This window comes from Arachis duranensis, chromosome 1, assembly GCF_000817695.3.
Source record: "Arachis duranensis cultivar V14167 chromosome 1, aradu.V14167.gnm2.J7QH, whole genome shotgun sequence".
Lineage (NCBI taxonomy): Eukaryota > Viridiplantae > Streptophyta > Magnoliopsida > Fabales > Fabaceae > Arachis > Arachis duranensis.
Window position 1 is genome coordinate 81,952,440 of NC_029772.3, and position 8,396 is coordinate 81,960,835.

At 37.4% G+C, this 8,396-nt stretch overlaps 1 non-coding gene across 1 annotated transcript; it reads right to left on the reverse strand.

The window, feature by feature from the left end:
• Positions 1-2,990: 2,990 nt before the first annotated feature.
• LOC127743145 (small nucleolar RNA R71) lies at positions 2,991-3,094 on the reverse strand. The gene has a single exon (XR_008004459.1). It is a non-coding gene; the product is annotated as a small nucleolar RNA R71 (small nucleolar RNA).
• Positions 3,095-8,396: the final 5,302 nt, after the last annotated feature.

Consider the following 8,396-nt stretch of genomic DNA (forward strand, 5'->3'; position numbering starts at 1 on the left):
GATTGAATGACTGTGACGAGCTTCAAACTCCTGAAGGCTGGGCGTTAGTGACAGACGCAAAAGAATCAAGGGATTCTACTCCAACCTGATTGAGAACCGACAGATGATTAGCCGTGCTGTGACAGAGCATTTGGACCATTTTTACTGAGAGGATGGGATGTAGCCATTGACAACGGTGATGCCCTACATACAACTTGCCATGGAAAGGAATAAGAAGGATTGAAGGAAGACAGTAGGAAAGCAGAGATCCAACAGGGACAAGCACATCCACACACTTATCTGAAATTCCCACCATTGAATTACATGAGTAACTCTATCTTTATTTTCTGTTTTATTTATTATTAATATTCGAAAACTTCATAGCCATTTACTATCCGCCTGACTGAGATTTACAAGATGACCATAGCTTGCTTCATACCAACAATCTCCGTGGGATCGACCCTTACTCACGTAAGGTATTACTTGGACGACCCAGTGCACTTGCTGGTAAGTTGTGTGGAGTTGTGACTAAGTGTGTTTCACGTTTGAGAGCGCTACCAAGTTATTGGAGCCATTGTTGATAATCACAATTTTGTGCACCAAGTTTTTGGCGCCGTTGCCGGGGATTGTTCGAGTATGGACAACTGATGGTTCGCCTTGTTACTCAGATTAGGTAATTTTCTTTTTATTTTTCTTTTCAAAAAGTTTTTAAAAATATTTTTCAAAATTTTTTCTTTGTTTTCGAAAAATTATTCAAAATTTTTAAGAATGAACTCTAGTGTTTCATAAAGTATGTTGAAGCTTGGCTAGCTGTAAAGCCATGTCTAACTCAATTGGATTGAGGCTTCAAAACCATCAGCATAGAGGCAAGTTAATTGGAATATCAGTTGTTACATGCCTGATTTATATCTTCTAAAGTTGGCTGGCTATTAAGCCATGCCCAACCCTTGGATTGGAGCTTTAGACTAACATTAAAAGATTTCTGGAATTCTTATTAACAATTTTGAATCTCTTAATTGCTTTTCCTATATGTTTTTCGAAAAAAATAAAAGAAAATACAAAAAAATCATAAAAAAATAAAAAATATTTTGTGTTTCTTGTTTGAGTCTTGAGTCAATTTTTAAGTTTGGTGTCAATTGCATGTTTTTTTAAAAAAATTTATGCATTATTTTTCGAAAATTCATGCATTCATGGTATTCTTCATGATCTTCAAGTTGTTCTTGGTAAGTCTTCTTGTTTGATCTTGATGTTTTCTTGTTTTGTGTCTTTTATTGTTTTTCATATGCATTTTTGCATTCATAGTGTCCATGCATTAAAGATTTCTAAGTTTGGTGTCTTGCATGTTTTCTTTGCATCAAAACATTTTCAAAAATATGTTCTTGATGTTCATCATGATCTTCAAAGTGTTCTTGGTGTTCATCTTGACATTCATAGTGTTCTTGCATGCATCTTGTGTTTTGATCCAAAATTTTTATGTTTTGGGTCATTTTTATGTTTTTCTCTCTCATCATTAAAAATTCAAAAAAATAAAAAAATATCTTTTCCTTATTTCTCTCAAAAATTTCGAAAATTTGGGTTGACTTAGTCAAAAAGTTTTAAAATTAGTTGTTTCTTACAAGTCAAGTCAAATTTTCAAATTTAAAAATTTTATCTTTTCAAAATCTCTTTCAAAAATCAAATCTTTTTCATTTTTTCTATTTTCAAAAATTTTAAAAAAAAAATATTTTTCAAAAATATTTTTCTTAATAGTATTTCATGATTTTCGAAAATTACACTAACAATTAATATGATTGATTCAAAAATTTGAAGTTTGTTACTTTCTTGTTAAGAAAGATTCAATCTTTAAATTCTAGAATCTTATCTTTTAGTTTCTTATTAGTTAAGTAATTAATTTTAAATTTTAAAAATTAAATCTTTTTCAACCATATCTTTTTAATCATATCTTTTTATCATATCTTTTTAAATCATATCTTTTTCAAAAATTTGATTTCAAAATATCTTATCTAACTTCTTATCTTCTTATATTTTCAAATTTGATTTTCAAATCTTTTTCAACTAACTAATTAACTTTTTGTTTGTTTCTTATCTTTTTCAAAACCACCTAACAACTTTTTTCTCTCTTTAATTTTCGAAAATACCTCCCTCTTTTTTCAAAATTCTTTCTTTAATTAATTAATTGTTTTAAATTTTAATTTTAATTTTATTTCTTATCTTTATTTTCGAAAATCATTTAACTCCTTTTTAAAATTTATTTTTCAAAAATTTCTCCCTCTCTCATATTATTCTATTTATTCATTCATTTACTAACACTTTTCTTCACCTCTCTTCATCTCAAATCACTACCCCTATCCTCACCCTTCTATTTGGATTCTCCTTTCTTTATTCCCTTTCTTCTTCTACTAACAATAAGGAACCTCTTTACTGTGACATAGAGGATTCCTCTTCTCTTCTTTTCTTGTTCTCTTCTCTTTCATATGAGTAGGAACAAAGAAAAAGGCATTCTTGTTGAAGCTGACCCTGAACCTGAAAGGACTCTGAAGAGGAAACTAAGAGAAGCCAAATTACAACAATCCAGAGACAACCTTACTAAAATTTTCGAACAAGAGAAGGAGATGGCAGCCAGACCTAACAACAATAATGCAAGGAAGATGCTTGGTGATTATACTACACCTACTTCCAAGATTGATGGAAGAAGCATCTCAATCCCTACCATTGGGGCAAACAATTTTGAGCTGAAACCTCAACTAGTTGCTCTAATACAACAAAACTGCAAGTTTCATGGACTTTCATCAGAAGATCCCTATCAGTTTTTAACTAAGTTCTTGCAGATCTGCGAGACTGTAAAGACGAATGGAGTAGATCCTGAAGTCTACAGGCTCATGCTTTTTCCTTTTGTTGTAAGAGACAGAGCTAGAACATGGTTGGATTCACAACCTAAGGATAGCCTGGACTCTTGGGATAAGCTGGTCATAGCCTTCTTGGCTAAATTCTTTCCTCCTCAAAAGCTGAGCAAGCTTAGAGTGGATGTTCAGAACTTCAAACAAAAAGATGGTGAATCCCTCTATGAAGCTTGGAAAAGATACAAATAGATGACCAAATGATGTCCTTCTGACATGTTTTTTCAGAATGGACCATGATAGATATATTCTATTACGGTCTATCTGAGTTCTCTAAGATGTCATTGGACCATTCTGCAGGTGGATCCATTCACCTAAAGAAAACACCTGCAGAAGCTCAAGAACTTATTGACATGGTTGCAAATAACCAGTTCATGTACACTTCTGAGAGGAATTCCGTGAATAATGGAACGCCTCAGAGGAAGGGAATTCTTGAGATTGATGCTCTGAATGCCATATTGGCTCAGAACAAAATGTTGACTCAGCAAGTCAACATGATTTTCCAAAGTCTGAATGGATGGCAAAATGCATCCAACAGTACTAAAGAGGCATCTTCTGAAGAGGAAGCTTATGATCCTGATAATCCTGCAATAACAGAGGTAAATTACTTAGAAGAACCTTATGGAAACACCTACAACTCATCATGGAGAAATCATCCAAATTTCTCATGGAAGGATCAACAAAAGCCTCAACAAGGCTTTAATAATGGTGGAAGAAACATGTTTAGCAATGGCAAGCCTTTTCCATCATCTTCTCAGCAAGAGACAGAGAATTCTGAGCAAAGCACTTCTAATTTAGCTAATCTAGTCTCTGATCTGTCTAAGGTCACTTTAAGTTTCATGACTGAAACAAGATCCTCCATTAGAAATTTGGAGGCACAAGTGGGCCAGCTGAGTAAGAAAGTTACTGAAACCCCTCCTAGTACTCTCCCAAGCAAAACAGAAGAGAATCCAAAGAGAGAGTGCAAGGCCATTGATATACTCAACATGGCTGAATGCAAGAAGGAGGGAGATGACGTGAATCCCAATGAGGAAGACCTCATGGGACGTCTCTCAAGCAAGAAGGAGTTCTCTATTGAGGACCTAAAGGAATCTGAGGCTCATATAGAAACCATAGAGATCCCATTAAACCTCCTTCTGCCATTCATGAGCTCTGAAGACTATTCTTCCTCTGAAGAGGATGAAGATGTAACTGGAGAGCAAGTTGCTCAATATCTAGGAGCCATTATGAAGCTGAATGCCAAGTTATTTGGTAATGAGACTAGGGAAGGTGAACCTCCCTTGCTCATTAGTGAACTAGATACATGGGTTCAGCAAACTTTACCTCAAAAGAAACAAGATCCTGACAAATTCGTAATACCCTGTACCATAGGCACCATGACCTTTGACAAGGCTCTGTGTGACCTAGGGTCAGGCATAAATCTTATGCCATTCTCTGTAATGGAGAAACTGGGGATCATTGAGGTACAGCCTGCCATATTCTCATTACAAATGGCAGACAAGTCATTAAGACAAGCTTATGGATTGGTAGAGGACGTGTTGGTAAAGGTTGAAGGCCTTTACGTCCCTGCTGATTTCATAATCTTAGATACTAGGAAGGAGGAGGATGAATGCATCATCCTTGGAAGACCTTTCCTAGCCACAGCAGGAGTTGTGATAGATGTTAACAGAGGAGAATTAGTCCTTCAATTGAATGGGGACTACCTTGTGTTTAAGGCTCAAGGATCTTCTTCTTTAACAATGGAGAGGAAGCATGAAAAGTTTCTCTCTGTACAGAGTCAAACAAAGCCCCCACAATTAAACTTTAATTTTGGTGTTGAATTCCCACATCCAAACTCTAAGTTTGGTGTTGGAAGTCTACAACATTGACCTGATCACCTGTGAAGCTCCATGAGAGCCCACTGTCAAACTATTGACATTAAAGAAGCGCTTATTGGAAGGCAACCCAATTTTTATTTATCTAATTTTATTTTATTTTCATTGTTCTCTTATGTTTTATTAGGTTCATGATCTTGTGGAGTCACAAAAAAAATATCAAAATTAAAAACAGAATCAAAAACAGCAGAAGAAAAATCACACCTTGGAGGAAGGACTTACTGGCGTTTAAACGCCAGTAAGGAGCATCTGGCTGGCGTTCAACGCCAAAACAGAGCATGGATCTGGCGTTGAACGCTAGAAACAAGCAGCATTCTGGCGTTTAAACGCTAGGAATATACCCTGAGGAGAACTGCCGCTGAACGCCAGAAACAAGCATAGAACTGGCGTTCAACGCCAAAAACATGTTGCAGTTGGGCGTTAAACACCCAGAATATGCATCACTTCGGCGTTTAAATGCCAGAATTGCATGCAAAGGCATTGTACATGCCTAATTGGTGCAGGGATGTAAATCCTTGATACCTCAGGATCTGTGGACCCCACAGGATCCCCACCTAGCATATTCTCCCCTCTTCTCAACATTCATCTTCTTTTTCCAATAAACACTCTTCCCCAAAACCCTTCACCAATCACCTCAATCTCTCTTCCCAATTACCCCCTTCACCACTCACATCCATCCACTCTTCCCCATAAACCCCACCTACCTTCAAAATTCAAATTTCTTTCCCACCCAAACCCACCTTAAATGGCCGAACCTACTCCCTCTCCCCTCACTATATAAACCCCTCCATTCTCCTTAAGTTTCACACAACACAACCCCCTCTTCTACACCTTGGCCGGATACACCTCCCTTACTCTCCTCCATATTTTCTTTTCTTCTTCTTTTCTTTCTTCTCTTGCTCGAGGACGAGCAATATTTTAAGTTTGGTGTGGTAAAAGCATAAGCTTTTTGTTTTTTCATTACCATTGATGGCACCTAAGGCCGGAGAAACCTCTAGAAAAATGGAAAGGAAAGACAAAAGCTTCCACCTCCGAGTCATGGGAGATGGAAAGATTCATCTCCAAAGCCCATCAAGACCACTTTCTATGATGTTGTGGCTAAGAAGAAGGTGATCCCCGAGGTCCCTTTCAAGCTCAAGAAAAATGAGTATCCGAAGATCCGACATGAGATCCAAAGAAGAGGTTGGGAAGTTCTAACCAACCCCATCCAACAAGTCGGAATCTTAATGGTTCAAGAGTTCTATGCCAATGCATGGATCACTATAAACCATGATCAAAGTATGAACCCAAATCCAAAGAACTATCTTACAATGGTTCGGGGGAAATACTTAGATTTTAGTCCGGAAAATGTGAGGTTGGCATTCAACTTGCCCATGATGCAAGGAGATGCACACCCCTACACAAGAAGGGTCAACTTTGATCAAAGGTTGGACCAAGTTCTTAGGGACATACGTGTTGAAGGAGCCCAATGGAAAAGAGACTCCAAAGGCAAGCCAATTCAATTAAGAAGACTGGACCTCAAGCCTGTGGCTAGAGGATGGTTGGAGTTCATCCAACGCTCCATCATCCCCACTAGCAATCGATTTGAAGTTACTGTGGATCGAGCCATCATGATTCATAGCATCATGAATGGAGAGGAAGTAGAAATTCATGAAGTTATCTCCCTTGAATTCTACAAAATAGCCGATAAGCCCTCTACTTTGGCAAGGCTAGCTTTTCCTCATCTTATTTGCCATCTATGTTACTCAGCTGGATTCATCATAGAAGGAGACATCCCCATTGAGGAGGACAAGCCCATTACTAAGAAAAGAATGGAGCAAACAAGAGAGCCCACTCATGGAACCCAAGAGACGCATGAGGAAGCTCATCACCAAGAAATCCCGGAGATGCCTCAAGGGATGCACTTTTCTCCCAACAACTATTGGCAACAACTCAACACTTCTGTTGAAGATTTGAGTTACAATATGGATCAATTAAGGGTGGAACATCAAGAGCACTCCATCATTCTCCATGAAATTAGAGAAGATCAAAGAGCAATGAGGGAGGAGCAACAAAGGCAAGGAAGAGACATAGAAGAACTCAAGGACATCATTGGTTCTTCAAGAAGAAAGCGCCACCATCACTAAGGTGGACTCATTCCTTGCTTTTAATTTTTTCTGCTTTTCGGTTTCTTTATGTTAAATGTCTATCTATGTTTGTGTCTTCATTACATGATCATTAGTATTTCGTAACTATGTCTTAAGGCTATGAATAATTCCATGAATTCTTCACCTCTCTTAAATGAAAAATGTTTCTAATTCAAAAGAACAAGAAGTACATGATTTTCGAATTTATCCTTGAATTTAGTTTAATTATATTGATGTGGTGACAATACTTTTTATTTTCTGAATGAATGATTGAATAGTGCATATTGTTTATCTTGTTGTTTATGAATGTTGAAATTGTTGGCTCTTGAAAGAATGATGAACAAAGAGAATGTTATTGACAATCTGAAAAATCATAAAATTGATTCTTGAAGCAAGAAAAAGCAGTGAAAAAGCATAAGCTTGCAAAAAAAATATAGAAAGAAAAAGAAAAAGCAAGCAAAAAAAGCCAATAGCCCTTAAAACCAAAAGGCAAGGGTAAAAAGGATCCAAGGCTTTGAGCATCAATGGATAGGAGGGCCCAAGGAAATAAAATCCAGGCCTAAGCGGCTAAATCAAGCTGTCCCTAACCATGTGCTTGTGGCATGCAGGTCCAAGTGAAAAGCTTGAGACTGAGTGGTTAAAGTCGTGATCCAAAGCAAAAAGAGTGTGCTTAAGAGCTCTGGACACTTCTAACTGGGGACTCTAGCAAATCTGAGTCACAATCTGAAAAGGTTCACCCAGTCATGTATCTGTGGCATTTATGTATCCGGTGGTAATACTGGAAAACAAAGTGCTTAGGGCCACGACCAAGACTCATAAAAGTAGCTGTGTTCAAGAATCAACAAACTTAACTAAGAGAATCAATAACACTATCTGAAATTCTAAGTTCCTATAGATGCCAATCATTCTAAACTTCAAAGGAAAAAGTGAGATGCCAAAACTGTTCAGAGGCAAAAAGCTACAAGTCCCCAAAGTTTGGTGTCAAAAATTGAAAATCAGGACTTAGCAGCTTTTTGAGCCAGAATGCACACCCACACGTACGCGTGGCCCGGGGTTTTTTCATACACAAACTCCCTCATATGCGGCAGTCATTTCGGCCTAGTGCGTATGCGTGCGCGAAAGGACAATGCGTACGCATCTTGGTCTAAACGCGCACTGATGAGTGGATAATTTATACGCTTTTTGGCATTATTTTTAGGTAGTTTTTAGTAGGATCTAGCTACTTTTAGGGCTGTTTTCATTAGTTTTTATGCAAAATTTACATTTCTGGACTTTACTATGAGTTTGTGTATTTTTCTGTGATTTCAGGTATTTTCTGACTGAAATTGAGGGACCTGAGCAAAACTCTGATAAGATGGCTGACAAAGGACTGCTGATGCTATTGGATTCTGACCTCCCTGCACTCGAAATGGATTTTCTGGAGCTACAGAACTCCAAATGGCGAGCTCTCAACGGCTTTAGAAAGTAGACATCCAGAGCTTTCCAGCAATATATAATAGTCTATACTTTATTTGAGATTT